Consider the following 7,697-nt stretch of genomic DNA (forward strand, 5'->3'; position numbering starts at 1 on the left):
TATTTTATTTGTTTCATTTTTATGTTGTGCTAGGGATCGAACTCTGTGCCTTACACATGCTAGGCAGGCACTCTGCCAGTGATCTATAGCCCCAGCCCCTTCATGTCTTTTACTCAAAAATGGAAAATTTCCCCATTAGGTGTTTTCAAAGACTCTAGTCACCATGAAACATCAGAATTATTCTGTTAGGAACAAAGTAAGACTATACCTATTTGACAAACATGACTGCATAGAAATGGTTCCCCTGCCATTTTGCAGATAACAATTTGACAACCTATGAGATTGTAGTAAAAGGCCTTCAACTAGAATTAAAGCAGTAACTAAGGTAGAAGATTAATAAATTCCAGCTATAAAAAGCTTCTGACCCCAACATCAGTTCAGAGTATGTGAATCACTTCTTAAAATTCAAATTACATTTCATGAACTTAAGTCAACCCTTTCTAAAATGATAATTCTTACATTTTATAATGAGCATTTATTCTGCACCACATGATTCTTTATATACATTATCTCATTTATTCCATGGTTACTCATCGGAGAACCAGATTTCATCCCGGGCAGTTGATTTAAGAGCCTATGATCAAAAATACCACATGACAGCATCTCTTATTAATTCATCTCTTCACAGATATTCTAACTCTAGGACGTTTGCCCTAGGCCACACTGTTTCATATAAAATAATTATATTCTCAGGTAGGATTTTCATGACATAATTAATATTTTGATATCTTCATACTTTGAATGGATTCTTTCATGAGGTTCAAAATAATTTGGAGAAGTCTGTCTCCCACTGCTGTCCTAGTTCATTCATTTCCTGTTGTTGCCCCATCCATCCTTTGCTTATTTATCTTTGCAGTTTCTTTATGCAAACATAAGGGAATAGAACTACATATACTCACTTCACTATACTACAGCGAATTCTATAAACATTGTAATGACCCTTACCTGTTTCTCATAACAAGATGTGTTGGAAGTTTTTAATATCAGTACATAGAAGCTTCCTTATTCTTTTTAATAGCTGCTTTGCATATTGCCATAATTTATGAAAACAGTCCCCTTTTGAAGAACATGGAATGCTTTAATCTTTTGCTGTCAATACAAATAATAGTTCCGTGGGTAATCTTGTACCTACCGTTTATGAGACACATTCAGTCTATTTTTTTTTCTGACCCTTCCATGCTTTGCAATATAAATCAATCCTTGGAGGCATTTGAAAATAGGCAAAATATACAAGTTCTGAAGTTACTTCACCATCCTCCACCTTCCACCACTGCAGCAGCTTTTCCCTGAGATTGGTACAAAGGAAAGAATTATATAATAGTTTCCCACACCCTTAAGATGCTAAGTATGTATTTGCTTAATGTCGGGAAATGACATTGCATTTTTCCAAAATCATGAATACCAAAAATATTATTTCAGGCAACATGATAATTGATTTTAGGTCAGATGTGAAACTTTTCTGCTATCTTTCTAGTTCTGTTTAGACAAAAGCATACCCTACCTAATTATAGGCTATTTGGATAATTTTCTTATCTTTACTGGTTCTATGTTTGTTTATATTATAGAAGCCCAACATAAATGTGTGTAGGGTTTTGTCTTCAAGAGACCACAAGCATTTACAAACCAGGTCCCAAGTGATTTGTATTACTCCAATTTTTTCAGTAAGATCAATAAGATTCCATTCTCCAAGACTGATAGGGTTTTGTTTTGACTTTTGAGTGGGGGTTTGTTTGCTTGAAGTTTGGTCTGGCAGTTCAAGATCCTGCCCTGGGAGTGTTACAGGGCTGGGGCCTTCTGGAAATTGGAAGTATAAAGACCCCACTGGCCTTCAAACCTTGATTCCTGCAGTCAAGTCAGAAAGATTTCACACATTTCACTAGGGAGAAAATGGATACTCTCAAAAGAGAAAGTGGGTCCTCTGAGAGGAGAGGGATAGAGTGCCTCTCCTGAACTCCGGTTTTGGAGACCCCAGAGAAGTTTCCAGAGAGTACCTCCCAGGTCCACATCTTGACTTTTGACTGACAGAAGAATGACATCAGACTTTCAATTCCCCACTGCCATGATAACTCTATGTCGCTTTGGCCCATGTTGACTGGTTCTGATTGGATTCTTAACCATAAAGTCTTGCAGATTTCCCATAAACCCCTCATACCTTTTTTTTTTTTTTTTTTTTTTTTTTTTTTTTTTTTTAGTCTTGCAGACTTTATGGTTAGGAGAAATTGTCCTTATCTCCCTAAGTTTCAGGATCTGCCTCTGAAAAAGGTCACAAAAATCTCCCTGTCCAGGGTAACTTGGATTCCTCTTATGGACATTACTTTGGGCCTGCATTTCTCCTTCAGGTAACTGGTAGTTTGCTGAGGCCATATCCTGTCTACTTAGACCAGGCAGGGTTGAAGATAAATTGCTTCTTGAAGAAGAAAATATGTGGGGTTCAGAAAAGCGGGCCCATTTTATAGAATTATTTCCTTAGCCTTGTGTTCCCACCACTCTGATCAGTCTGTCCCCCATCAGGAGGAAAAAGAATAGACCTTAATGCTATTGAAATCTTGGTCCTTATCCCCAATGCCAATTCAATAACAAAGTTTTATTGCTTTGCTAGCAAAGCAGAAACACAGGAGACTCCTGTCCCAGAGGCTGTGATTCTTCTTCAGGAAGAACAGAGGGCTTTTTAAAGAGGTGATTCAAAAACTGCATTCCAGGTGTGCTCTGGTAGGGAGGGTGTCAAAATTCACTTGCTAATTTGAGAGCAGGAGAAGAGAAAAAAGCAGGGCTGTTTTAAAATAAGCTTCAGTGGCAGAGCAATAAGGGCTATATTCAAAGTATGGGTGGACCATTTTTACATTAACACTCAATGCTGCAGAAATATTCAGAGTCAGATTGGTAGGAAATTAGGTTTTATTCACAGCCAGGTTTGAAGGAAGATGGAATAAACATAATTGGTTTAAAAGTTCCATCTCCAAAACCCTTGAAAATCAGTAGAACTTTTAAAGGAAAGGAGGCAGAAGAGAAGTGACAGTGGCTATTAGTGAGACAAAAGGTGGGAAATGTGCATATGCAGATTTAGTTGGCCTGCTGTAAGCCTGAATGGGCAATCTCCATCTTCTTTGGTAGTGGGGGGGGGTCACATCCCCTCCAGCCTCCCCTTTCAGCAAGAGGGGGAGGTGTTGGGGGGAGGTGGGAGTGGGGAGGGCTTCCTAATTTTACATGGGAGGGTCCCAAATTCAGTCTTTCAAACTGGGGACATAGGAGGGAATAAAAGGGAGAAAACCAAAGAGTTCAATATTTTTCAACAAAATCTTGTTAATATTTTCCTTCTTCAACTCCCTTGAGTCCCATCAGACATTTTCCTAAGCAGTTATATAGCACAAACTCAGATTTGTGAGCCAAGAAGAAGAGGAGAATAATAATAAAGAGCATGGTTTGGGGCACCCACTCCCCGGATTTGAATTTCAGCTCCATTACTATCTCACCATCTCACCTTGAACAAGGCTCTCTTATGCCCTTGTTTCTGGTATTTAAAGAATAAATACACTGACATCCTAACGGGGTTGTTGTGTAAGCAAAATATATGGTATATGAAAAGTGTTTAGTGCCGATTATGAGCTTAATAAATTTTAATCGTTATATTTTATTACATCTTCACTGGACTGTGAAGTCCTTGAAGGAAGGCAGAAACCACAAATTTGTCTCTGTACTCCCACTCTCTATTCAAGTACTAGGCACATAATAAATGATGAATTAATGTTTATTAAATGTATGAATGAATGAATAAATGAGTGTGTTAGGTAGGAATTCAGGGACACCAAGATGGCAGAGGCATTGTACAAGAAAAATGCCACTGGAGGACAAGACAGGAGAGGAGTCATCATGTCCTTGTTTATGAAAGCCTCATTACTGTGACAACTCCTGCTAGAAGTTCAGTATTCTAAAATAGCCAATGCGGGTAAAGTGGACAGTATTCTAATTAAGTTTTCTAAATTAATCATTAGGGGGAAATTGGACACTATTCTAATTAGGTATTATAAGGTAATCAATGGGGAAAGATCTTCAATCAGGTCTGAAGAGAGAAGAGAATTCCTCATAGCTCAGCACATGACACTGATTTCCAGACATCAGGGCTTTGAGCCACTCTCTCTTGCTCAGCCCACTCCACTCTACCTTACGAAGTGCTAATTCTATATTCATCTACAATAAATCTGTATTTTTGCCTGTTACTTCTGTGTATCTAGCTCAATTCTTTGTTCAAAACACCAAAGATCTGGACCCCAGCTGAAGGGAAAGCAAGGAATGAGAAAAGGGTAAGTGAGAAATGAAAGATGGAGATCAGGTAGAGATACACAGGACAGTTTATTTGTCAGAGTTGACAAATAAAGGCCATCTCTGTCTAGTGGAGAGGAGCAAAACAAGCTTGAGTTCTGGGACGTTTATAAGGCAGGCTCAGGAATCAGAGCCAATCAGAGCCGATTGGGTCCTAGGTTAGGGATTGGATTGTTATGAGGAAGAAGTGAGCCTTTCCAGAAATGCCCTTGGGCAGGAAAGTGAAACTTTTTCCTTAAAATGGCAGCTGTCACTTAAGATGGCCATTCAGATACTAAGCAAGGACTTTATACCAGCTGAACACTCTGATAATAACAAGTGCACTAAAGGCTATGAAGTCCTTCCATTTTGTTGGTATATCACCCATCATTCCTGATGGCTTAGAAAAGGGGAGATGAGTAGTTAAGTGGAGCCATCTTAGAAAGCACCATTCCTTTGCTTATATATATATATAGAGAGAGGCAGGCAGGTGACAAGCACTATATGAAATCATATCTTCACAAAATTTTGTTCTTTTTAAAACAAGTTGTTGATTCACAAATATACACAGACACACACACACATTTTCTACCTGTGTGAATCTTTTTGTGTAAATACATTTGCATTTACAAAGAAAAAAAATGTCTTTTTCATATTCTGTCAAGTCAAAATCTTAGTTCAGAAAAAAAATTCATTTTAGGGCTTGCACTTAATTGTTGGCCTGTCAACGTTTTCCCTCTCCTCCTTAAATCCCCAATGATTTAGTTTAAAAAATCCTATTGTATATGTGCCTTTAAACATGAGTCACTTTGAATTAATTTTAGTAGCAAGTTGTTTTAGTCAGCTTTTTTCACTGCTGTGACTAAAAGATCTTACAAGAACAATTTTTGAGGAGGAAAAGTTTATTTGGGGGGCTCATGGTTTCAGAGGTCTCACACCATAGACAGCCAACTCCATTCGTTGGGGCTCAAGTTAAGGGTCAACATCGGGGCCAAAGAATATGGTATAGGGAAGTGGCTCATATGATCAGGCAATAGAGAGAGACTCCAATCACCAGATATAAAATATGTACCCCAAAGGCAGAACCCCAGTGATCCATCTCCTCTAGCCACACCGTATCTACCTTCAATTACCACTTTGTTAATCACCTCAGATGATTAATTCACTGATTAGTTAAGGCTCTCATAACCTCTAAACCTTCTTGCATTGTATCATACATGAACTTTTGGGGACATCTCACATCCAAATCATAACTCAAGTAGATATAATCAACAGATGATAACTAGAGAGCTAGAAAGACATAAGATGTAGAGAGATGGATGGATGGATATGATAAATAGGCAATTCTTATAATGGTAGCATACATGTAGAATAGTTACTATTAAAAAGGTAAACAAGTGATATCTGTAAATTTTTCACTCTTGTAGGAAGTTCAATTTAAAAAGTCAAAGGCTTGCATTTTTCCCCAAAAATAAAGCATCAGTAATGTCTTAATCTTTAAAAAATCAAATGAATGCCTGACTTGGTATTTCCAGTTGAATGGAAAATTTAATAAAATTTAATATCTTCTCTGTAGATCTATTGATTATTCCCCATTTTATCCTGGTCTTCATCTAAATAAATAGCACCACATTCCTCTTCCAAGCTAGAAACGTATCATCAATTCTACCATGTCTTTCACCTCTATAGCCAACCTATTAATAACACCTATTATTCTACCATCAAAATATATCTTGAGCCATCAGTTTCTCTTCATTTCCATTGATACTACTTTAATCCAGGCCATTATTATTTCTCTCTCACAGACAGCATCTCTACCTGTCTTCCTGTTTTCAGTCTCATTTTTACCCCCATCCATTTTACTCACAGAAACAAGAAAATTATCTTCTTAAAACATAAATCAATTTGTGTTACTCCCTTTATTTAAATCCTTCAGTAAGTCAAGCTTTTTATTAAGACTTGGTATTCTCTGCAGCATGTGACCCCTACCACATTTTCAACCTTGTTTTCTTTTTTTTCTCCTTGATCACTCTATTCCAGCTATTTTTATGACATTTTCTCTAGTATATACCCACATAAATAGGCTTATATTCTTATTCATTGATAATTCACCTTTAGATATTACCTATCTACTTTCTCTTATCAGAAGTGAGGATTCTGTCTCTTGTACCTTTTTTGAATTTTTGTAAATCACCAAGCACTTTCCTGCCTGAGGTCCACTGTAGGTTCTGCTTCCTGTGTCAAAAATGTTCTTTCCACTATCACCAAGCCTATCTTCACATAGCTAGATCTTTTTTTTAGATCTAAGTTTAAATGTTACCTTGTAACAAGGGGGAAACATTTGGCCCTTCTAAAGATTTGCTAGAATGATCTGACAATAGATAGCTTAATAGGAGAAAAAAGTATACAAATTTATTAACATGCATGGATGACAATCACAGGAGTGTTATTATCTAATAACCCAATGAGAGTAAGATGCTCATTTATCCTTCTTTATAGGGGAGAAGGAAATGGGACATGTGACCATTTTGAGGGGTAGTAAGTGATTTTAGATGAATGAATGGGCCAATGTTCATACAATAGTAAATAATTCAATTGGAAATTGAATTTGACTAGAATACAGATAATAACTCATGATAAAATCTGTACAGCTAGGCTGGGGTTGTGACCTGCAAGGCACTGGGTTCAATTCTCAGCACCACATAAAAATAAATAAAACATACAATTTGAATTTTTAAAAAGGAAAAAGATGCATTGTCGCTCAAGCCAATGAGGATAAACTGGTTTTCATCTTCCACATGTAGTGGAATGATCAAAAAGGCATTAGTAGGAGCTAGGTTTGGGGCTCAATGGTAGAGCACCTACCTGGCATGTGTGAGACACTGGGTTAAATTCTCAGCACCACATATAAATAAATAAATACAAGAAAGATCTATTGACAACTAAAAATAGATTTTTAAAAATCTTTACAGGTGTGGTTACATGACTTAACCTTTCTTTATGGAGATATGAGTTTGATTCATGAAAATTCAGAAATGGAACAAAGATAATTGCTTTATTCTTTGAAGGGTCTGGTCTTTAAGGAGATATGAAAATACTATAGTAAAGCCTCTTCTAGCATCTGATACTCTACTAAAAGGCCTTTAATTTTAAAAATAATCAGCATACCAGAGAGCCAATAACCTCCTTAGGGATACCTTTCCTAAAAACTCATTCTAAAAGAGATTTATTCCTTACTTTAAATAAAAAAAATCTTAACTCGTTTTCTCCATTGGACTAAATACAATTTACTTTTAAGTCTCTCTGACTTAAAAGTAAGCCTAATGAAGAAGAGATGCTATTATTGTGTTCTCACTTTTAAAATTTATTTTTTATGTTATTCATTTATTTTTTGGTATTGG

This window comes from Urocitellus parryii, chromosome X, assembly GCF_045843805.1.
Source record: "Urocitellus parryii isolate mUroPar1 chromosome X, mUroPar1.hap1, whole genome shotgun sequence".
Taxonomy (NCBI): domain Eukaryota; kingdom Metazoa; phylum Chordata; class Mammalia; order Rodentia; family Sciuridae; genus Urocitellus; species Urocitellus parryii.